Below are 26,601 nucleotides of genomic sequence, written 5' to 3' on the forward strand. Positions count from 1 at the left end.
AACTTCCCTGACTTTCTTGGTGATCTTTAGATGCCTGGCTTTAAAGAGCATCTTTGTGGATGACTCTCAAATTTATAATGTTAGGCCTTGAGTGTTTGACAACCATCCTGATGCTAACAGGCTCCAAACTTATTTTCTGTTCATGATTAGGGACATTACTTAGGACACACACACACACACACACATCAGAGTCACCTTTGTTCCTGTGTTTCAATCACATCTATTTCCCATTCATCATGAAATGCTGTGGACTATAATATTATGTTCAAAATACACCTGGAAACTGACTTTCTTACTCCTACCAGGCCTGCTCTCATTTCTTACCAGGGCTATTGCAATAGGCACCCATTGCTCTTTGGATTCCACCCTTGCCCCTTGTAACTCATTCCAAAATTAGTAGCCAGAATTATCCTTTTAAAACAAAATCATATCGTGAAACAACTTCTTAGTGGCTCCTTACTGACAACATTGGAAGAAGATTCCCTGCCTTGGACTACAAATTCCTCAATTTCTCCCCATTCATCTCTCTGACTTTGTGTCTACTATGATCCCCTTGACCTTCTGGTATCTCGTTGGCTACTATAGCATACAGGGCACAAGCCCAACTTGGAGTCCCCGTGAAGGCTGTTCTCTTGTTCGTTACTACCAGATCCTCCATGCTACTTCTTTGTGCCACAAAAGTCTGGGCTCACATGTCCACTCCCATTAGGGCCTATTCTAAGGATCCCACTCAGAGTTATCCCCAATCCTCCTCCAACCCTGTCTCAGACAATACATTGCCCACACCCTGTTCTGTTTGTCTTTTTCATGGCACTGATAACATCCTTCTATATTAGATAATCGCTTTACTTATTATGCTTATTATGCAAATGGGGTACAACTACCCTACCTGCAAAGCAATTTCCAAAAGGACAGGCAGTTTCTTTTTTGTATATATGTGTGATTTTCCTCTAGGGGTATCTGATACCTCATAAATATCTTCAAGAAAGTGTTAGAGATATAATATGCTCTCAAAAATATTTTCTGACTGAATAAATACCTCAGATGAATTTTCTTTTAAAGAACTGCATAGAGGTTAGTCATAGGAAGCTATCTTTTTTCCCTTTAATCTATTTTTTCAGCCCTTCAGTTATTTTATTATTTAGAGATTTCACTAGCTGCTTTTGTACTATAATAAAATTCATGTTAGGAGCTATATCTCAGGTTTTCTTTTATTTTTCTTTGTTGATTTGTTCAAATTGGTTCTATCAAATTTCTTATCATTGAAGAAATGATTTTAAAATGGAAATAAATTTTTAAAATATTTTCCTCAGATATAAAATACTAGAAACTTTCAATTACATGTTTAAGAAAGTAAGCAAAACTGAAAATCAGTTTATTCAGTTATAAATTGGATTTAATATGTACTAAAATTTTCTTTTAGAATGAAAAACTTAGTGGCATAAATTAGGCATTTTTGGAATATAGTGGAAGTTAGTAATTTATACATTTATGTCTCAGGTAATTAAATAAATTTATGAATGAATTAGCCAACGCAACTAAATAGACAAGATTATAAAATTTTATTGTTTTAATATAAAAAGAGTTAAACGTTAAAAAGCATTATACTGAAGTCATTTTGACTACCTTTTTTGTTTCTCTTTTTTTTTTTTATTACTTTTTATTTTGATTCACTGTACACAAATTGGGTACAACTTTCTTTTTTATGGTTTCATATAAAGTAGAGTTACACCATTTGCATAATCATACATGTATATAGGGTAATGATGTTTGTCTCATTCTATTATTTTTCCTTCCCCACCCCCTCTGCACCCCTCATTTTCCTATATACAATCCATCCTTCCTCTCGTCTTGTCTCCCCCCACCCCCTATTATGTATCATCATCCACTTGTCAGAGAAATCATTTGGCCTTTGGTTTTTTGGGATTGGCTTATCTCACTTAGCATGATATTCTCCAACTCCATTCATTTACCTGCAAATGCCATAATTTTATTCTTCTTTATGGCTGAATAATATTCCATTGTGTACATATATCACAGTTTCTTTATCCATTCATCAATTAAGGACCCCTAGGTTGGTTCCACAATCTAGCTATTGTGAATTGAAATACTATAAACTGATGTAGCTGCATCACTGTAGTATGCTGATTTTAAGTCCTTGGGGTATAGGCCAAAGAGTGGGATAGCTGGGTCAAATGGTGGTTCCATTCCAAGCTTTCTGAGGGATCTCCATATTGCTTTCCAGAGTGGCTGCACTAATTTGCAACCCCACCAGCAATGTATGAGTGTATCTTTTCCCCACATTGTCGCCAACACCTATTGTTGCTTATATTCTTGATAATAGTGATTCCAATTGGGGTGAGATGAAATCTTAGGGTAGTTTTGATTTGCATTTCTCTTTTTACTAGAGATGTTGAACATTTTTTCATATATCTGTTGACTGCTTGTAAATCCTCTTCTGTGAAGTGTCTGCTCATTTCCTTAGCCCATTTGTTGATTGAGTTATTTGTATTCTTGGTGTAGAGTTTTGTTGAATTTTGTGTAGATTCTGGAGATTACTGCTCTATCTGAAGTGCATATGGCAAAGATTTTCTCCCACTCTGTAGGCTCTCTCTTCACATTGTTGATTGTTTCCTTTGCTGAGAGAAAGCTTTTTAGTTTGAACCTATAGCAATTATTGATCCCTGCTTTTATTTCTTGTGCTTTGGGAGTCATGCTAAGGAAGTCTTTTCCTAAGCCAACATGATGGAGATTTCATCCTATTTTTTCTTCCATTTGGTGCAAGGTCTCTGGTCTAATTCCTAGGTCCTTGATTCATTTTGATTTGAGTTTTTTACAGGATGAGAGATAGGGGTTTAATTTCATTTTGCTGCATATGGATTTTGAGTTTTCCCAGTAACATTTGTTGAAGAAGCTATCTTTTCTCCATTGTATGTTTTTAGCACCTTTGTCTAGTATGAGGTAACTGCATTTATGTGGGTTTGTCTCTGTGTCCTCTATTCTGTACCACTGATCTACTATGAATGTTCTCTATGTAAGCAATTCTAACACTTCAGACTGCCATGCTCTGCTGCTATAAACAGCAGCAGGTATACAAGGCACATGGAAAGTTGGTGAACTCCTATTTATCCTTCTATGGTCATTCTAATATCACATAGTCCGTGAAGATTTTCCCTACTCCTCCTGGAAGAAAGAATATTTCACTCTTTTCCTGTACTGAAGTGTTCTTATTTGAATAACTGCATGGATCATTTTAATTAATTGTTCTAATGACTATTTCTTTCAGTCTCATGTGAATTTTTCCAGGAAAAGAATGATGTCTCATCCATCTAAATATCTCCTCTTTCTGGTGATTTGTTTGGTATATAATCAATTCTCAATAAATGTTTACAGAACAGAATTGAATTAAATATATCATAAGACAGTTGCAGGGGAAATAATACATTCTTCATAACTTTCCAAACAGCGAGCATTTGAGCCACTGGAGAAATCATAGGAAAAAAAGGTACATTGGACACTGTATGTAAAGATATATATATTATATATATAATATTATATATTAATATATATTAATATTAATTAATTAATATTAATTAATATAATTAATATTAATATATTAATATCGATATATTATATTAATATTAATTAATTAATTATTAATATTAATATATTATATATAATATATAATCATAGTGCATATATATATATCTTCACTATGATTTTGACAGGATTTCTTTTCATTGTTTAATTGCATAAGGGCTAGTGATGGTCTTATAGCCACTATAACATAAACATGAACTTTGCAGGTCTCGGCAGACATAGGTTTCAGTAATACCTCACAACTGACTTGGCTAAATAAATATGATTTCTACTTATTTCTTTTTCAGGTAGAAAATGGGCATAGCAATATCTATATCATTTTGGGATAGGCACTATGTAATAATTATATAAAAATTCTTAACATATACAATATCTCCCACTAAGAGCTTTATTCAATAATTTCACATTTTGTCTTCCTTCCAAAATAGAACAACAAATAATTAGTGTGGACATAGAATCTCACTGTGAAGTATGATATAATAGAAAATTTGTTTTGGAATAAGACATATCTACTACTCTTTAGGATTGTGACTCTGGACCCAGAGACTTAGGGTTGAGCATTAACACAGATTGGAATGTAAAATGAGGCAGAGCTGTAGCAGCCACATCCATTTACCTGAGAATAGGGAAAGGCAGTGTCCATTTGCATAAGGAACTAGTGTGAGCAAGCAAAGACTCTTGAGTGTGGCATTTGCAAGATCTTTGAGCCAATGTATAAGGAGACAGTGTGTAAATATCAGGAAATGTTCATTATAACAACCTAACCAGGACTGATGCAAGGAAGTAAAATATACCACAAAAAAACACCGTTAGCCCTATTGTTTTTGTCAAAGTTTTTATTGCTGTGACTAAAGACCTGACAAGAACAGTTTAGAGGGGGAAATATTTATTTTGGCTCATGGTTGCAGAGGTCTCAGTCAATAGACAGCCAACTTCAAAGTTCTGGGCCCCAGGTGAGGCAGACCATCATGGTGGAAGAGCACAGCAGAGGAGAGAAGCTCAGGACATGGCCACTAGGAAGCAGAGAGAACTCTGCTCAGCAGGGATATAAACATATACCTCAAAGGTATACCCTAGTGTCCTACCTTCTCCAGCCACACCCTACAGGCCTACAGTTACTACCAGCTAACCCAGAACTCTTAGAATGGGTTTCACCTTTGAAAATTCTTGCATTGTCTCACATTTGAGTTTCTGGGGGACACCTCATTTCTAAACCATAGTCTCTACCCAAGAATAAGAGGAATGAAGTAGAAAACTGAATGTCAGATGCCCTTTTCATTTTTATTTGGAAAATATGCTTTTCCTAGGTATTCCTTAGTGAGGAAATATATAGCACAAATTGAAATCTACTTTTTCAATTGGATTCACCTTTATAATTAAAGACCTCTGTGTGTATCTTTTCCTAACTCCTCAAGACTTAGACTACCTGTGCCTCTCATGGTGCACCACTAAAGCACCAGGCATGGGTCCTGAGCAATACAGATACACTGATGCACAAACAAGTCCCTGTATTCATGCCCTTTCTTTCTAGTGGAGGAGAAATATAGAAAAATAATCAGCAAATCAGTAAATGAGAGAAACACAAATTTTGATGAATGCTAAGAAGTCAAATGTACTCGAGAGTAAGATGGAAGCTAAATGAGTTGGGTGACTTCAGAAAGACTAGTCAGGGAAGATTTATATGCCGTGATGCCAGGTGAGCCTAAATCTGAAGACGAAACAAGCCTGTCAGTTGAAGAGCTATAAGTATTGCTGGTGGTGAACAGCAAGGGCAAAGGTCTAAGTGGGGAAGGGCTGAGTACATGTTGAGACACAGAGAGGTCAGCAAACAAGAACAAATCCACTGAAGGGCTTGATCCAAATTGACTTTCTTAAATTCTTCCTAGAGGAATGCACTAGTCTTCTAACTTATGTCTCTGCCTTTATCCTTGGCAATATTGTCTACTTTCCACCAACAATATAAGTCAACCATGGGATATTAGCTTCAGTCCTGCAATGGTTTCTGCTTGGATATAGAACTCAAAGTCCTTGCCATGACCTTGCTGTTTGTTACATCTCCAGCTCATGTTCTGACTCATTTCTGAATATCTCCCCTTTGTAAATTCAGTTCCAGTCAGTCTTCCTTACGGTTCTTCATATATTTCAGAAATAATATTCCTGCCTCAGGACCTTTGTACCCCCAAATATCCAAATAGCTAGCTTCCTCACGTATTCTAGGTTTCATCCGCTGTCACTCTCTGTAGAGTCCCCAAGATTATCTCACCTCTACTACTCTCAAATCCTATGTACTTTACTTCATTCTAATTTATAGAATGAATAAAGACTCAATGTTCTGTTGCATATTCAACTGCTTACTTGTACATTTGTCTCAGCCTCTATAATTTTAGGTTTCCTGAAGACAGTGTTTTGTTTATTCATCCCCAATGGTGCTACGTGTATATAAAATACATGTATGATACATTAATAAAGCTTATTTATATTTCAGTAGGCAACATGTCACACCTTCTGAAGGTAGTGGGTCTTTAGAAAATGGAATGTCTTTCAGGGAGTTGAGAAAGACTTAGGGGAGGTGATGTATGAGTCAGGTCTTAGAGGTTGAAAAGGCATTCACAAAATCCAGCAGAGCAGAAAGAAAAGAATGGAAAGGAGGTAATCTAACTAAAGGAAACAGTGTGTTACAAGACACAAAACTGATCACTACAGGGAAGGAGGAGATCCTCAGAGTGACTACAGCATGAGAAATAGTCTCTATCAGGAACAGGAAGAATGGCAAGAGAAGGAGCCAATACCCTACATAATTTCTTACTAATCACCTTAGTAAGAAATTTTTTTTTAAGAAAAATTATGTTCACCCTTTGGGTTCCAAAGGACATATCATTTATAACATAATGTCTTAACTAAGAAATCCATGAACAGCACTCCTTACTTTATCAGGAAAGCTAATGGGGACTCATTTTCTTTTTTTTTTTTTTTTTAATAGATCACTGTCATTGGCCATGAATTTGCATATGTCACTGTAGTGGGGTCCCTCATCCATGTCACTATGTAATATTTCTAAGCTTATCACATCAGAGACATTGGGTTGCAGGTCCTGAGCTTTCATGGTTCTCTGCTCTTTACCCGACACCATGTCTATGTCATGGCCTCTCTTGCAGGAGGGAAGGCTGTCCATAGTACCTCCCTGACTTTGGTCTTCAGTAAAGCTGCTTTGCTTTTCCACTAGCCAGCCCACTGCAGCATAACGGGAGACAGACATAATGGTGATATGCAAAGTCTCCTTGTCTCTCTGATGAGGACAAAACAAATTGTCCTCTCCTCTCCATTTTCTTTACTTATGTGGTTGTTTGACTACAGAGGGAAGGAATAACAGAAGTGAAACCCACAGGTGGTATTTGATGTCAAACCAGACATTATAACTCTGCCCCACCCAAAGCTTACAGATGTTCCAGAAAGATGTGGATGAACACTGGAAAATATTAGACAATAATAATAATAATAATAATAATAATAATGAAAGAAAAGCAAAAGAAAAAATAAGCCAGTGACAGATATTAGATGTCTTTGAGATTGAAGTTTACAGTTCATTTGAAAGAATATTTAGCACTTATTTAGGATATAGAATAGCACTGCATTTATGTGTGTGTTAGTATGTTTTCCAAGATTATCTACATCTGCCTGGGTGTGATATGGTATGGTGGTTAATACATACCTATTAGAATAAGCCAACCATAAACACATTCGAGACTTGGTTTCACCACTATTTATGTGATCTTGAGTAAATTGCTGAAACTCTCTCTACTCCCATTTCCTTACCTGAAAAAGGAGGATATAATAATAACACCTTTCTCAGAATTATACTAGGGATTAAACAAGATAATGTGTCTCATGTAATCCTTGTAATATGTGATCAACTTGATCCTTCCTCTGCCCTCTCCAGTCCTCTCATTGAGAGTGCACCACAATAAGGGATCTCCACATCTACGTGTTGCTGCACTCCACTACCTTCCAGTCTACATAGACATCTCACATGGTGATTTTGATGACAGAAGGGATGTGTGAAAACCATGTTTTCTCTCTCCTCTGCTTTGTCATAGTATCTTGATTGATAAGATGGGAGCTTCATTTGAGAGTAGATTTGTCTTCTATCCAGAAGTTTCTTTGACCCAGGGAGGGAAAGAAAACCTAGGTCATGAAACATTCTAGAGCTAAGGTATCAAGAAAAAAAGGAATATGATTTTTTTCTATGTCAATAGATATGAAAAGCATGCAGAGATTATGGGTAGAATTAATCAAGAATGGCAGATGAACTTGTCAGGAAGAAACTCCTCTACTTTACACATTAAGAGCATGAAGACTGGTAGTTCAACAAATCAAGCATGGGTTAAAAACTGACATCACTTGTGCCAAATACTTTACTTTTCTATACATGTTCCCTATCAGATGAGTTTTATCCCATGTTTAAGTACTTCATTGATTCAGTCAATATCGATGCACTGAATACCAGCTCCATATTAGTCCTAGGGGTTATGGTTTAGATGTGAGGTGTCCCTCAAAAGCTCAAGTGTGAGACAATGCAAAAATTTTTAGAAGCAAAATGGTTATATTATGAAAGGTATAACCTAAGCCACTGATATATATTAACTTGGCAATAACTGTAGGTAGGTAGATGTGACTGGAGAAAGTAGTTCACTGAGGGTATGACTTTGGGGTTTTACAGTTTAGCCAGAAAAGTAAAACTGAGACTAAGGAAGTTGTGGTTGTTTAAGACATTATAGCCGCTAAAAAGATGCTAAGTTCTTCACACAGAAAAACTAGGAAAGATGGTTTAAGGGCATATCAGGAATTATTAAGATCACACCCATCTCAGGTGTAAGGGTATAAAGTAAGAGTTCCTTTGAGAAGAGACCATGGAGGTACCCTGCCTGCAAGGGATGGGAGAGGTCACTAGGAAGTTTTTTCACCATGTTCAGGCACACAGGCACTAGGACACTGCTGTGACCAAGGTCCCAGGACCATGGAAAATTCTTCCATTGTCTCATACATGAACTTTTGGGAGATATCTATATCTAAATTGTAACATTCTGTACCCAATCCCCAAAAGCTCATACCCATTTTACAATATAAAATACATTTAGTCAATATGAGAGATGTGTCCTAATCTGTGGATTAATAAACTGATTTGGATTAATGGGAAAGTAACTGTAACAGGAAGGGTATGGCAGGGGACACAGGTCACCTGAGGTGTGCTTTTGGGTTTAGAGTTTGTCCCTGATGAGCAGAGCCCTCCATTTCCTGGTGGCGGTGTCCTGAGTTCTTTTCCTCCACCATGCCCTTCCACCAAGATGTTCTGGCTTACGTTGGGCCTGGAACGATGCACCCGGTCAACTATGGACAGAACCTCTGAAACCATGACCTGAAATAAACTCCTCCTCCTCTGTGTTGTTTGTGTTAGTTCTTTTGATCACAGAGAAGAAAAACTAATGAAAATAAAGGGCTAATGAAATTTAGAAACCTCAGCCTTAGCCTTTAATATGTTCAGTCTTCTTAAAGGTAGCAAATCTAAATCAGGTACACGGTGTTATGGGAGCCCAGGAAAGGTGGGGATATCTGTAGTGACAAGGAACGCACTATCCTACTGAGCGACAACCTGCTGTACATCCAGAATCAAGCTCTATGACTGACATAGTAAGACTGCTTCTTGTTTCTGTTGAGAGTATCTAGTCCCCGGGACCCTGAAGGATGGTAGAGAGTGAGCAGTGGAATCTGTTAGCCCAGAAATGCTGGAGGGATGATGCGGAAGCCTTAAGTCCTCTCCGTCTTACCCAAGTTTCTCTGCCCACTGTACATTATTCTTTTATCTCCAATTGACCATGTAAAGGTGGAAATTAAAGCTAATTAGCATGCAATAACTTTCCTCCTTGCTCTTTTAAAATCTAAATTGAATACTCATGAGGGGAACTATTATGAAGCAACTAATAAGAGAGCCCTGGTAATAATTAATACTGCATTCACTAGCACATGTCATTGTTATGTATTTCTGTATTAACTAGGTTGATTTTTATTGTAAAGAACATCAAGCTGGTCAATGGGATCTCTATGTGCAGGTGCAGGGGTGAATACAGTGCGTAGGTGAGACAAGAAATACTATAAGCAATAAGAAGAGTTCTTATTATGGTCACTCATATGTGAAGGTTTTATTATAAAACCACTAACTTTAATTGCATCCCTTCCATGTGCTGGACACTGATAGACACTAAAGACACAGGATAGGGGAAAAAAAAAAAAAAAAAAAAAAAAAAAAAAAAAAAACCAACTCTATTCACCAATAACTTTAAGTGCAAGGTGCTAAGGAAATATAAGTGAGAAGCATTTGGGAGTGAGGTAGGGCTAAACTAATACTAGTAAGGTGCATAGGAGTTAGTCTGTTGGTGATTATTATTTCCAGGTATGCAATTATGAAGGCATGGAATTACGTAGTGGCCTGATGAAAACACTTGGAACTCTTTTGCTGCTAATACAGGGTCAAATGTAAACCAGGAAGTGGCAAAAAAAAAAAAAAAGGGGGAGGAGGCTGAAGAGATGGGCTTGGCACTGACAATGTCATGTTAGTCTCACAATAGTCCTGTGAGCTAGAAACTGTTTTCTTTTACAAACAAGGAAACAATGACAGAAACAAGAAATGAATTGATATTTCCCCTCAAAAATGGGAGAGTCAGCTTTGGATCCAGTTCCAGCCGTCTCTAAATCCTCTCTTCTTTTCATATCCACTGCTGCCTTGATGTAATGCAACCAGCATGACTCTGTCAGACAAGTTTTTGTGTTATGATATTGCAGAAATGTGTTGCAGTGTTAGCTTAAATAAAAATGTTATAATTCTTCAACATTCCATATTTTATAGCACAGAACCTTTGTAATCCTTGAAATAGCTCTGAGTGGATTCAGCAGATCTCCACAGAATCAAAAATCCAAGTATTATAACAACTCCCAGAATTTATTATTTAAAAATAATAAAGAAGATGGAAGAAGTTAAGGTGAGTGTACAGTCAGCCATGACAACAGTGCAGATGCCAAGCCACGCCTGCCGAGGGGAGGGAAACAGTTACTGAAGGGGAACTTCTCTATCTACTTAACCTGCACCTTCTCTTCCCCTTCACCTTCCTCATCAAGCTGTCAAGGCTGGCCAGGGTGGGAACGTTTTCACATGAAAGCAAGCACATTGCTTTGCACCTTCTCCCCTTGCCTATGTGTCTGATGTTTCATACAGTTCACAAGACTTCTTGGCATGCCATCCCAAACTGTCAAAATCCTAAACTCTACGGTTTATATAGCAAATAACAAAAGAAGCTCCCTGCCCCAATTAAAAAAAAAAAAAAAAAAAAACTTGTCCACTCATTTTTACAAGGAGAGAGCTTATGATGGAGAAGATTGGCCCTTCAAAATTGCCTTGGGTAGAGATTAGGAAATGAAGGTTGCAGATGAAGTTTTTGTTGGAGCTGAAAAAAAATTCTCCAGTTTCCGGTATTTCTAAAGTGAGGTTAAATCTAAATTTGACAATGCCTTCACTTTGCTCCTCTCCCCAAAACATTCTCACTCTTAGAACTGAATAAATCTTAAAGTCAAGAGATATGATTGTGTATGTTTCACTCTATCAAGTTTGAAAGAGCCTTTACTCACTTTTTGTCAGGATCTGCACCAGGCATTGTTGGTGCAAAAATGGACTTCAATGAAATCCTGCGCTCTAGGATCCCAGAATAGTAAGTGAGGCAAACATGTAATCAAGCACTGTATTTAGAATGTGTCCACCTCGATGTTCCCCAAAGCACATTATAAACAGCATTTGTGCTTACTTTTTCTCCTATTAAACTCAGGGTCTGTGATCTAGTACCTAATTATTTGATCCACTCTGAATTTAGTTTTGTGCATGGTGAGAGATAGAGGTTTAATTTCATTTTGCTATATATGGATTTCCAGTTTTCCCAGCACCACTTGTTGAATAGGCTATCTTTTCTCCAGTGAATGATTTTGGCATCTTCATCTAGTATGAGACAACTTTATTTATGTGGGTTTGTCTCTGTGTCTTCTATTGTACCATTGGTCTATGTGTCTGTTTTGGTGCCAATACCATGCCATTTTTAATTTTTTTTTACTATGGTTCTGAGTATAGTTTAAGTTCTGGTTAATAATTAATGCCTTCTGCTTCTTCTTGCTAAGAATTTCTTTGACTATTTTTATTCTCTTATTCTTCCAAATAAATTTCATGATTGCTTTTTCTAGTTCTATGAAGAATGTTACTGGAATTTTAATAGGAATTGCATTAAATCTGTACAGCACTTTTGGTAGCATGATCATTGTGACAATATTAATTCTGCCTATCCAGTAGTCTGGGAAGTCTTTCCATCTTCTTAGGTCTTCTTCAATTTCTTTTGTTAGTGTTCTGTGCCTAATAGGAAAAAAAGTAGGCCCAAATCTTCACCATGTCAGCTTAGGATTTGACTTCCTTAACTCCTAAAGTGCAAGAAGTGAAATCAAGAATCAATAAATGGAATGGTTTCAAACTAAAAAACTTCTTCTCAGCAAAGGGAATAATCAATAATGTGAAGAGAGAGTCTACAGAATGGTAGAAAATCTTTACCACATGCACCTCAGATACAGCATTAATCTCCAGAATATATAAAGAACTCAAAAAAACTTAATACCATAAAAAAAAACAACAAATAACCCAATCAATAAATGGGCTAAAAAACTGAACAGGTACTGCACAGAAGAAATATAATCGATCAACAAATACATGAAAAAAATACATCTCTAGCAATTAGAGAAATGCAAATAAAAACTACTCTAGGATTTCATCTCGCTCTAGTCAGAATGGCAATTATCAAGAATATAAGCAACAATAAATGTTGGTGAAAATGTGGAGGGAAAGGTACACTCAGGCATTTCTGGTAGAACTGCAAATTGGCACAAGCATTATGGAAAGCACCATTATGTTGATTCCTTGGAACAGATGGAATGAACTACCATTTGACTCAGTTATCACACTCCTTGGTCTATACCCAGAGAACTTAAAATAAGCATACTACAGTGATACAGCCACATTAATGTTTATAGCATCTCTGCTCACAATAACTAAACGCTGGAACCAATCTAGGTGTCCTTCAACAGATGAATGGATAAAGAAAATGTGATATTTATACACAATGGAATATACTCAGCCTTAAAGAGGAATGAAATGATGGTATGTGCCAGTAAATGGATGGAGCTGGATGGAGAATATCATGCTAAAAGAAATAAGCCAATGCCAAAAACTAAAGGCCAAATGTTTTCTCTGATATGGGGACGCCAATTCACAATAGGCAGGTGGTGGGTAGGGCAGAACAGAGTTACTTTTAATTGGGTTGAAGGGAGTGAAGTGAGGGGAGGGAGTATGAGGGAAGGAAGGACAGTAGAATGAATTGGACATTATTACCCTATATATCATTATACAACCAGTGTGATTCTACATCATGTACAACCAGAAAAATGAGAAGTTATATTCCCTTTATGTATGATGTGTCAAAGTGCATTCTACTGTCATATATAACTGATTAGAACAAATTAAAAAAAAATGAGAGAAAAGAAAAAAAATAACAAGTTTTAAGAAAGAACAAATATGTCATTGCTTCCAGGAATGGAAACAAGTATCACTACATGATCAAACAAGTAGGGGCTAATTCTTGAATGTAGAATTTGATGATCATTCTATAGGAGCTACCATCTTAATATATGAAGTTACTACCAAGTTAAAAAAAAACAAAAACAAAAACAAAAAAAAACCACACATTTGTTCCATAAAACAATAATGGGTTTGGTTTTAAAAGTAAAAAGGAAAACATACAAATTATTTCAGTAATCTGCATCAAATAAAGGTATGATTCCTTTTTGTAGGACTTCTTGGGATATTCAATACACTCATGAACACTTAAAATTTAAGTAGAGTATATGAATCTTTTAAAAATAATATTTTAATGGAATTCTTTACAGTTAAAATACACTTGCAGGAATCAAAATTCTGTACCCTTCAGTTTAGGAAATGTTATTCTAGGCTAATTTGTTTTACTTTCCTGCCAGTCAACTAATACCTTATCAAATTTGCAAAAAAACGTCTACGCAATCTTACTGTTAATATGAGCAGTGATAAAGTTATATACTTATAAAGCTTTATTAATGAATAGCAATCCCTTTTCATTCAGTATTTCTCAAGGTGCTCCATCTACTTTGTGCCATCTTCTCCTTCCAACACTGCATTTTTAACTTACTGGATTTCTCTTCCTTGTAACTTCATTATAGATACATAGTCTTAAATTTTTAGTTATGGCATCTAGTATTCTCAAAGAAATGGCACTTTCTTTAGAATTTAACAGTTACTTCTGTGTTGGGGAGCTCTCTATGAGGTCAGAATGTTTACTACTTTTTAATCACTTCTATGGTATTATCTGCTTGATTCAACGTTTATATTTGTGTTTATCTCTTATACACAAGTTTTATGAGGACAAGATCTTTTTACTTCAGCTCTGTGTGTGCTTAGAAGATATTCTAGGCTCAATCATGAAATGGATTAATGGAAAAATCAATAATTGAGCCACTGAATGAGTGAATTAAATGTTTCAAAAATTAACCCCTGTGTGGGTTCTTCATTCAGTCTGCTGGATAAACCTTCATCATCAAGATATTCTTCATCTGTCACTCCTTAAAGCTTTTCATTTTCATTCCTGTCAAGTTTCAGTTAGCCCTGCTGGCTCTGTCCTTCCTTCTCTCTCTCTCTCTCTCTCTTTTTTAAATAATGGAATCACTACTGTGTTCTTGTTGCATATTAACACATCAGCCACCTGGATTATGAGCTTTCACTTAGGAGGTCCTCTAGAAATTTGAGTTGACAGCACCTGATAATTTACTCCTCCCTCACTTTGGCACTGCCTTTGGAGCAATTGCCAAAGATATCCACAGAGTTTCCTGTGTTTTCGTTCTCACTTCTATTCCCCCAGCCCTTGACAGGAATGAAGAGAAGAAACCTACTGCTGTTCCAAAATGATCACATTCACCCATTCTCCCTCCCCGACAATAACTCACCACCTCTAGACACAGGACTCCTAGGATATTTCCTGGAGTCTCTAGGAGACAACAGTGCCACCTGTGATGATAGCTCCCATAATTGTATCTCCAAAGACTGTCTCTTCTGCAAATTCCATTCCCACCAAATCAACTTGACATTTGCACTAAGATGCAAATAAGCCCTGGAATCTTAACCAAAAGTGAGAATGGCTCTTCTTTTGTAAGTTAATGTTGCAAATGCAAAGTTTCCCTGAGTCAGATTAGCAATGGGATTGCTTGGACCAGGGCTCAGGAAATGATAAAGGCAAGTAGTAAAGTCATGGCATACTGCACTGCATGTGCCAAATTTAAGGAGGTTTTCTCAGTTCAATTCTAGTTGATTGTGGCCTTACAAAACCGATGCATCATAGTTTCACATCTCATTTTTAAGAGATACAAAAAGTAGTCTTGATGTTTTTGCAGGTTTTTATTAAGGAAATAAACACTAAAGATAAGCCAAAAAAGAGGGGGAATGGGAAAATAATTGAAATGGAAAAAAGAAAGAAAATACACATATAGATTTGTAAACTCTAGATAAAGATGATGTGAATCTGAGGATTATAGCAGAGACTGACACAATATAATAAATGTTTATATACTCTCATAGCTCAGTATATTTGAGAATGGCCTGACAGCATAGAAGGTTTAATTGCAGTAAACAAAAGTTGGCTAGATTTCTGATTCAGATTCAGTTAACAATTATTGAAAGCTAATAAATGCCAGGTATCATGCTCAACTCTTACTAATCTTCAAAGGTTTTCATCAAAGTAATTAATAGTTGCACATAGTTAAAAGTCTATACACCTTACAATGCCAAGTAGCAGTACTGAATTCTCCTTCTGCACAATCCATGTTCCACCCAAATACACTACTCTTTCACCTTTGCAAATTACATTATTACATGGCTATTTATTGATAACAATTCCTAACATAATCTATGTATTTCCAACTATGTAACAAGAATAGTTCTTCCATGTATTCTATTGTACCCCCTAAATAGAGATACACAATTTCCATTGCCCCCATCCCAATGGATTTATCCTGAGTATTGTTAGTCCATAATTCAGTATTTTTGCTTGACTTATGAAATGTATTTACTGTCAACCCATGTACACTAATTACTTTTGTCCTTCTTATCAAACTCTGTCCTTCTCTGAAGATAATATGTTATGTCTTTCTACTTAGCTTTTTAGGTAATTATTTTTAATTTAGCTTCAAACTCTCCCTAGTTAATCATGTTACCTTTCAACGCATTGGGATTCACTCAGTGTCAATGTCTTGAGGATTTTGCACCTGCTCCAAACATACTTTTCTCCATTTATAGGATAGGTTGCCTTTCTGTAATCTCTCTTCATTTTGATGCTAGTGTCTCCCTTCTCTTCCCCCCACTTTCTTCCTCTGTAGTTCATTTTAACTGAGAGTGAAAAGAATTCCAAGATCCTGTACAGAAAAAGAAGTTGCCTGTCTGGATTCTAAGAACCAACTAGGAAGGACAGCTGGGTTTCAACTAAATTTTGTTCTGCAAAATTTCATTTTCATGGTATCAAGCATAGTAACAACATCCTCAATCATGCTTGGTGCCTCCAGCTATGGAAATACTTTGTTTTATTGATTTAAAGAAATCATTTAAACTTCTGATTTGAAGGTGAGATTCAGTGCTGCTCGCCCATATGGACAGGAGGAAAAGATAGGGAATCCATCTAACCATGTCTTAAGTCTGGCTACATAAGTTTTCAACTTATGCATAGAATTCCTATGCCCCATATCTCCCTGACATCCACTTTCAGAAGTTTCTCCTGCTAAGGATTCTTGAATGATTAGAGATCTCTGATGCTAATGAGATGGCTTTTCAGTTTTTCCACTGATGCCTTACAACTCAGTTTCTCAATCAATTTTAACTCATTTTTCAGCTTCTCTATTTTTCTGTCTTCTTCTATTCTGTTCTCTATATCCTGTGGATTTGTGTTTCATTTTATTATCATTTAAGTTAGCTTTCAGAACTGAGAAGAATGAAATTTTTTTTCAAATATTACCTTTAATTAGAAATCCCAACCCTCCTTGAATACTTTATTCTGGACATTGTTTTAAGGAAATTATAGATTACTATTACAGCCCTCACTAAGTAGATGAAACAGAGGCTCAGAAATGTGAACAAATTGAATAAAGCCATGTGGATCATTAGATCTCTCAGTCATCTGCACTGTGGGTTCTGACCACAATCCTACAGGCAAGTTCACACCAATAGAGTAACAGGGCCAGGCAGTTGCTGACATGACAATTTGACAATACCTACCTCATTTAAATACTATGATGGAGACTCTGTCTTAATTAGTCTAGCAGTGGCTTACTAGACACTGGTGGCAATTCCAATGGGATGGGCAGTCCATTTTTGCAGGTTCCAAGAAGTACCATTGAGTTCCTGTAACAGCCCTTCCCCCACAACTCAAAGGAAGCACATCACTGCAACCAAGGTTATTTTTTGTTACTACTATTGTTTGATTCCGTTAGCCAGGCCTGTGATTTAGTTCTCTTACCCCACTTTGCTGACAGCCTTGTGGGAGGAAGTGAAAACACAGTGAGTGACATGTTTATTTATGTACCTCGTCTGGGACGACGCCGTGACAAGTTGCAGGGATGGATTTTTTTCATGCAGACTTTCTGCGTCGCTTGTCAGCTCCTTATTATGAGGTGGTTGAGTTTACCACATTTTTAGTTATATTTGAACGCCTAATAATTCTACAGCACATTAACTATAATTTGTGAATTATATCCACCTTCTGAGAGTGCATCACTTTATATCTCTTAGTAAAACGATTTATGTGAATCTACCTACATCATGCTTCTGAGATTTTATTACCAGGAAAATGATTATGTTCATCATCATTTGGCTTTTTTAAGCTCCTCTGAAAATACCTCACCATTTCTTTTACCCACTTCTGTCTTAATTCCTTGGCTCTTTGGGATAACCTTTGCAAATTCTCAAAATCATGGCAGTCTGGTTCTCACCTCAAACTCTGTCAAACTCAAAACCCCTTTGATCTCTCTGTTCAAACCTGTTTCTTTTGGGACCATCCTGTCTTCTACAGAAATCTGTGTCATCTTCAGCTCTACCTCTCCAACATTTTCCCTCAATGAATTATCACTAAAGCCTGTCGATTTTGCCTTAGAAATAGATCTCAGATTTGTCTTCTACTCAGCCAAAACACAGAATTTTATTGTTTCTATCCCACATTACTGCTAGGTTGCCTTTATGAGTTTCTCTGTCCCCTCCTTTACTTATACCATATTACTGACATAAATAGCAACTCATTAGCAAAAAGCTGGGAAACAGAAAAAAAAAAAGTAGAGAGTTGAAAGTAAACTTTACGTATATAACTATTATCACTATAGTTTTGGTAGACCTCCTTGCAAGTAAAAATAAATATGAAAAATAAATATGAAAAGATACAGAATATGCCACCTATAATATATATGCAGTTTATTGGTTTAGCCAGTTTGGGTTCCTGTAACAAATTACCCACAATCTGGCCAACTTAATGGACATTCATTTCTCATAATTCTGGAGGCTCAGAGGTCCAAATTAAGAGACTTGAAGGTGTGTTGTTTGCTGATGGTTACCTGCTCATTGTATTCTCAACTGCTAGAGGAGAGAGGGTGAGCTATCACACCTTCTCATATCTCTTCCTGTGAGTACTGAGTCCATCATGCCCTATCAAGACCTAATTATGTCCTGATATAAAAATACAATCATAATAGGAGTTAGGATTTCAAAATATGAATTTGGAGAGAGGTGATAAAAACATTTAGTCCATAACAGCTATCATTCATTATCAAGACTAAACTGTTTATGCTTTGAATGTACTAAATTTGCAGTATTGTATGATATTCCAGAATCCATCTTCTGCCAATCTCTCACTTAAAAACATTCAGTGATGTCTCAATAATTCAAAACTCAACAAGTAATTAGGTCCTCAAAAATTAGCTTGAGTTGTTTTCTGATCTCACCTAACCATATTTATTTAATCCCTGGATTATTTGTGGTTCTCTTAGAACAAGTCACTTACTCTGGGCCCTCAGTAACCCTCAGAATTTTGACAAGCCCCTAGAGTCTCTGATCTGCCTGCCTGTCATCTGAAGTTATATATATCTAAATTCTACTTGGGTTCTAAGTAGCGACTCTTTAAATCTACCTTTTTTGAAAATGCTCCACTGATTTCCCCTCAGAATTGACTTACCTTCCTTGAATTTTCACAAATTATTTGAGAAGTTACTTATTATTCATGTAGAAAGAATCCTAAATCAAGGTTCAACTTTGATTTGGTATTCTACCAATTGTATTATCTTAAAACATTTAAGCTCTTTGGATTATCTCATAAAATCTTAAAGTACCTATTGGGCTCAGTGGCACATGCCTATAATCTCAGTGACTTGGGAGGCTGAGGCAGGAGGATTGTAACTTCAAAGTCAGACTCAGCAATTTAGTGAGGACCTAAGCAACTTAGGGAGACCTTGTCTCAAGAGAAAAAATAGAGAGTTGGGGATATACCCCAATGTCAATTTTCAATCACAATTTATGTCCTTCTCATATGCAAAATATACACACATATATGTACACACATATATGCATATATATATATATGCACATATATGTGTTTGTATGTATACGCACATTCCCAAATGTCTAAACTCATCTCAGCATTAATTTAAATGCAAATTTTATCTAATTATCAAAATAAAAAGTTCAATGTCTGATCATTTACTCCTTCTCAGTCCGGCTTGGGTAAGACTCTGGTATTATCCATTCTGGGGAAAAACTTTTCTCCATCTCCACACCTGTATGAAACTAGAAACAGTTATTTACTTCCAAAACACAATGCTTAGTCAGTCATATGAAAGATGTCTGTTGCTTGGCCAGGTTGGCAGAGTTCCAGCAGGTACAAAGTTTTCAAAATCCTCTTCAGTGTTCTGTGAATGGCAAGAGGATGTGTGTCCTCACACATGAGGGTTCTGCACATGTCCTTTCTGGAGAAGCTTTGTCTGTTTCTGGCTCTGTTGAGGTGGTTGGTTGAATCTGTGAATCAGTTGGAGGTCTGTCTAGTCACAACCTACAGCACACTACCTGGATGGGCTGAGGATTTTCCAAGTCACCAGGTGGTAGTTCCATTGGGGTTAGTAGTTTCTAGCTCAATTTATCTTTTTCCTAGTTCATTCTAATATAAGTGACAAGTGAAAACCAGGCCATACCATTCATACTTAACAATATCCTCAGCTAATAAAAAAGTTCTTCACCTATAAACTCTGTTTTCCACCCAACACAAACACGGTTCAGTTAAGCTTTCTGCCACATTATAAATGATACTCACCTTTGCTCTAGTGTCCAATAATACCTTCCTCATTTTCTCCTGAGACCTCACCAGAAGCATCTATAATGTTAATAATTCTAAAAACATCCTGCTGCTATTGTGTGATGTGGATTAATATACACATCAATCCTCTTCATTTTCTTCCTAGTCCTCACCAGAATCACCTTTAGTGTGCAGATTGTTACCAACAAGCTCTTGGAGGCATTCTGAGCCTTTTCTATTTTCTGCCTCAAAACTGTTAGCTGCTCCTCTTGCTCAATTGCATCATCAAGTCCACATTTTTAGTGTTTGTTAAAGCAGTGTCCCCACTTCCAGATACCAACATCTGTATTAGCAATTGGAAATTGCTCTAAAATATCACCACTAACTGAGTGAAGTAATATAAATGTATCTTTCACAATTCTGAAGGCTAGAAAACCAAATGACTGTGCTAGCAGAGACATGATCCCTGTGATAACTCTAGCACAAAACTCCTTCCTTTGTGTATATATATCACTGTTTCTTTATCCATGCATCTGCTGAAGGACATCTAGTTTGGTTTCACAATCTAGCTATTGTGAATTGAGCTGCTATAAACACTGACGTGGCTGCATTACTGCAGTATGCTAATTTAATCAATCAAAATGCAGTCTGTAAAAATTGAAAAAAAATAAATTATATAAAAAAATTCTTCCTTATCTTTCCCTGGTTTCTGGTGGTTGCTGGCACCCTGGGCATTTCTTAGCTGTCTCTCCTTCCCTGCCTATATGATCTTGGGACTGTCTTCTCTGGACATTCTTGTGTGGCAGCACATTCTTATAAGGATAATAGTCAATGGATTTCAGGCTCATTCCCATCTGTTAGGATCACATTTTAACTTGACTACATCTGCAAAGACTCTATTCCAAATAAAGTTCTTTTTATAGGTCCTGAGGAATAGGACATGAATGAATCATGTTTTGGGAGAAGGTAGAATACACATCATTATCATGCTTTTATATCTGAGAGAGATATTGGTTGAGTAGAATAAGTGATTTCAAGATTTGCTACAACCAAGAACAATCTTTGTTCACATATTTACCTTAGGAATGTCAGCCAGAGTTAGTAAACTTGTCTATGAGGAACTAGAAACAAACTTGTTATTGCCTAGTGCCCATTAATTCAAAACAACCACTACTAGAATTTATTGTGGTTCTTTATAGTTCCTTAAAAATTAACCAAAAAATCAGCCAACTGAATAACTTTTATAAAGATAATGAGTTACCATGATTTTAAAATAAGAAATATACATAGATGCAGTTACGTAGCATTTGTGAGCAATGGTTAAATTTTATTCAAAATCTTCAACATTTCCATTTTGTTCACATGGTGCATCAAGAGCCAGCTTGAGCACTGTGGTTAGCCTCCTCAGAGATGGAAATCAATCCATCTCCTTGGGTAATTTCTGCTGCTATCAATTTCAAACACAAGGAAATAATATTGACAATTTCTGAGCTTTAAGAAAAATTCTTCACTAATAAGCATAAAAGTTCAGATTTTTTTTCTCTAAGCTGTGGATCACCTTTTCTGTGACTTGTAACTGGAACTCAATGAAACAATGACTTATGCGAGTCTTAGTAGAATTTCAGAATTTGAAAAATACTTTCCATATTGTGCAAAACAACTGTTTTGTAGATAACTTGCAGAAAGAAGGTCAGATGACTCAATGCCAAGCCTTTAATTCACAGCAGTGTCAGTAAACATCACAAGAACTTTAATAATTATCTTGAGAACAAGAGAGGCATAAGAGCATGTGTGTGTGTGTGTGTGTGCACATGTGTGTACATGTGGTTAGTGTTGTAGATGGTTTTTTCCTTGTGATGGTTGAAGGTGTTATGTACCCCTTAATATTTTTATGGTCATCAATTCATTTCAGAAGATCAAGTTCCCAAGGGATGATATATCCTGATAACATTTCTACTAGATAACAGAACGAACACCTAATATGTTGTTGTCAATTAATAGCCACTGGGAAATAATAGATTTGTTTCTAATTTCTCATAGAAATATTTACTGACTCTAGCTGACACTGTTTGTAGTAGGTATGTGGTCAAAGATTTCAATGACAGAAATATAAAGTTAAAGAAGATAAAGGAAAAGGACAATATTCAAATTTATAAAGGCACATGTACTAAAACTTTACTTTGAATATGTTTATTATTGGCATAGCATGCCAGTGATAAATTTTAAAATTTCAAAGGTTTCTAATATGTCCTTCCTGCCTACACTTTGTTTTTAACAATGACAACAACAAAATTACCACTTGTATAGCAATGGTTTCAAAGTAGCATAGATATGCTCCAGCATTTTACTTGATGCCTGATATATTGGGTTTAAAATATAATAAATGACAATTGGTAACCATAGGCAGTAAGCACATGTTTTACATAATATCACATGGATAACAGTTTCAAGAACAATGTCCTCTACAGATACAAGTGTGGGCTGACTTGTCCCTCTACACAGCAGGTGAGCCTCTTGACTTTGCTGTCACCACATTCACCCTGGGAAACTCAAGCATCTCCAGAGCTTGACCTGTGCCCCCTCCACCTCCTCGCTCATCTGGACTCCATCTTTCTCACACCCCTCCTCCACCATAAGAGCTTCAGTGAAAATTTACCACTGTTTTCCTTGTTCTACCAGATGATTCTATTAATACATATATTGAACAGTTACAAAGGTTTAGCTACAGAGGATTAATCACAGGATATGTAGATCCCCCTAGTACCAAGGATAGAACTCAGCCCATACTTGATTCCCCCTAAACTCTTTACTCAAGAGAGAATTCTGATTTTGTTTATCAATGAGAAGAGAAATCGGGCCAGGGTTAGTGGTGACAATAAGGTGGTGGGTTTGAATGTCCATTGTGTTCTGTTCACAGTGGAAGTTACTGGGACTATACAAAGACGAGTAAGACGATGTCCTTGATCTCACAGAGATTATAGTCTATGTCAGACTGCTAAGAAAATGGGGACTTAGAATCTACTGCAAGCTTAAATGCCTGCACATAGAGTACTCTGGGCATCAGATGAGAAGCACAGGTGAGCAGCACCTACATCAGCCTGAGGCAGGCACACTGCAAGAGAATCTTCACCAACAGCTGAGACAGTAAGCCTAAGACGAGAGAGGAAAAGTGGTAAAGGGTATTACAAGCACTGAAAACAGGTCGAAACAAAGACAAGAAGGAAAGATAGAACTTTCTTTTTTTTTTTTTTTTAACTGAAAGCATGTTGCAGAAGGGACCTGGTGACTTGAAAAATTTTTCCCCTGAATACAAAAAGAAGCATGGAAACAAATACATACTATGATTTTCTTTTGTTCGTAATGTGTATATGTGTGGGTGTGTGTCTGTGTAGGTGCATACAAGTGTGTGATGGGCTTACTGATGACTGCACATTTAAATTAAAATTCCCCAAGAGAATCAGTGATGGGGCCAAAAGTTCACTATGGATATTTTTTTAATTAAAAAAATAAGAAAAACAAAACAAAAGAAAACAACAGCCTAACCGAAAGTCTTCTGCCAGGCATCTGCCACCTCTAGTAACTTTTCAGAATGATTACAAAAATGCATATCCCAGTCATAAAGATTTAACAAAATATTCTCCTGCCATTTATAGTAATGCTACCAAATGACAAGTTCGAATTACTTGTTGTGATTACTCTTCATCTGGGCAAAACACATGTTGTAACGTATTCACAAGATGCAATTACATCGACTGCAGTGGCACGGAATAACAACACCGGAAAAAAGCTAATCACATACAATACGCATACTGCTTAGATTTTTCCCAACCACATTTATTTTTTTGTATTGCAATCTGTTCACCATTTGGACTAATCACTAACTCTTTTTTTGTGTGTGTATGTGATGTGCAAAGAAACAGCTGAGTTAGACAAGTGCCAAAAAAGTCAATAAAATGAACATTAATGTACACTCATATTCTTAAATTTAGATGAGCACTAGGAAAGATAATGGCCTTGTCATATTCACTATTAATACTGGACTCCAGTCATCCTTCTGTACGCGCAGGGAATTGGTTTCAGGAACCCCCACTCCAGACACCAAAATCTGCTGATGCTCAATTTCCTTACACAGAACGACCCAGGATTTGCTTATAACCTATACACATCCTCTTGCATACTTTCAATCATCCCAAGATTGTTTATAATACCTAATGCAATGTAAATAATCATTGTACTGCGTTGTTTAGGGAATAATGACAAGAACAGTATCTGTACATGTTCAGGACAGCTGTAATTATTTTTTTTAATATTTTCATCCTGCAGTTAATTGAATCCCCCCCCCGACTAACACAGAGGACCAACTGTACTTAACAGGATGTCATTTTGTGAAAAGAAAAATACTGCAAAGGTAAAATATATGCTTTTAAGTATATCTTCATGTACAATATTAGCAACTGTATTCTGTATACTTTAATAAATAGTTTCAGAATGAATATATACATATATACATATTTATATTTTATACTAATAAAGTAAGGTAGCAAAGGACATGTTAAATATTTTGTACACATTGGCAGTTTTCATTTTTTTTTTTTTTTCTTTTTTTTTAACTTGGCCTTCTTAGATCTTCTTCTTACTTTACTCTGTCTTTTTGGGAGTGTCTTTTGTTTCCAGTCTCTATTTCTAAATGAATCTCTTTTCTCACCAATAAGTCTACATCTTTGTCCACCAAACAGACATTTCCACTTGCATGTTCTCAAAATTGGCATGTGCAATTTAGGATATAATATGTGCTAATCTCTGCCCTCTTTCCAGTTCAAAATTTGCCCTTTCTTTGGTGTTCTCACTCCCAATTAATAACATTGCTATCCAAACCAGAAACATCTGAGAAAATCTTGAATCACAATTTCTTCTCCCACTCACCCCTAATAAGACACCTGATGTTGTTAATGAAATCTTTAAAGGTATCTCATGTTGATCTTTTTCCAGTTTCTAGTCTTATTGTCAAAATTTAGGTTCAGGTTCTCATTATACTTTACCAGGATACTGCAAAACAAAATACATGTATAAGTGATGTCATTATCCCATTTGCATATCTTTTTCTTTAGTGATGTTATCATCAACCCCATTCTGTAGCTAGAAAACTACTGTATTAGATACCTCCTACTTGGTTATCCTTTCTGTTTTATCAGTGTGCACATATGCTAAGCTCTTTGATATCCTTGATACCTGTTCATGTTGTTCATCTTATTCTACTGCACTGGTCCATGCTCTCACATTTATCACAAGAACTATTGCAATTAAATATTAACTATTCTTCCTTCCTACCTTCACTCACAAATTATCCTCTTGTTTTTCTAAAGTTAAAAATAGAGAAAGGTACACTCATACATTGCTGGTGGGACTGCAAATTAGTGCAGCCACTCTGGAAAGCAGTGTGGAGATTCCTTAGAAATCTTGGAATGGAACCACCATTTGACCCAGCTATCCCACTCCTTGGCCTATACCCAAAGGACTTAAAATCAGTATACTACAGAGATACAGCCACATCAATGTTCATAGCTGCTCAATTCACAATAGCCAGACTGTGGAACCAACCTAGATGTCCTTCAGTTGATGAATGGATAAAGAAACTGTAGTATATATATACAATGGATTATTACTCAGTCATAAAGAATGATAAAATTATGGCATTTGCAGGTAAATGGATGAAATTGGAGAATATCATGCTAAGTGAGATAAGCCAATCTCAAAAAGCCAAAGGACGAATGATATCGCTAATAAGTGGATGAGGACACATAATGGGGGGAGGGAAGGGTTAGTGTTAGGGTTAGAGTTAGGGTTAGGGAGGGGGGCAAGAATGGAGGAAGGAAGGACTATATAGAGGGAAAAGAGGGGTGGGAGGGGTGGGGGGAAGGGAAAAAATAGCAGAATGAATCAAACAACATTACTCTATGTAAATTTATGATTACACAAATGGTATGCCTTTATGCCATGTACAAACAGAGAAACAACATATATCCCATTTGTTTACAATAAAAAAATAGAATTATATAACTCCTTTGTTCAAAAATTTCCTATGACTCTACATATGCATGAATTATGGGCTTTCATAGTCCAAGAAAATTATAATCTAGTAGATATGACCTGGAGTCCTGCATTAGTATTTTTCAAAACTCCTTAAAGGATTCCTGGTTCAAGGCCTGACAAAGCAGTTAAGAATCCACGAGACTCATAACAATGAATAACTACAAAGTGGGACACAGCGTATTTAGCCATTTCTTTCCAGTCACTGTTCTATATGTAACTCAGAACTATGTGCCCTCAGAGAAGGGAACACAGGATACTTTACCTCCCTAACATTCTTCCCAGAGACACCTTCTGGAACATAATGTATGGTAGTGGAGCCCAAACAGAGGATTATTTTTTTTTTCTATGTTGACCAGACTGCTCTCAAAGTCTTAGGATCAAATGATCCCCCTGCCTCATCCTTCCAAATAGCTAGGACTACAGATGTGCACCATTGTGC

The sequence above is a fragment of the Sciurus vulgaris genome, assembly GCF_902686455.1.
Source record: "Sciurus vulgaris genome assembly, chromosome: 11".
In the NCBI taxonomy this organism is placed as follows: domain Eukaryota; kingdom Metazoa; phylum Chordata; class Mammalia; order Rodentia; family Sciuridae; genus Sciurus; species Sciurus vulgaris.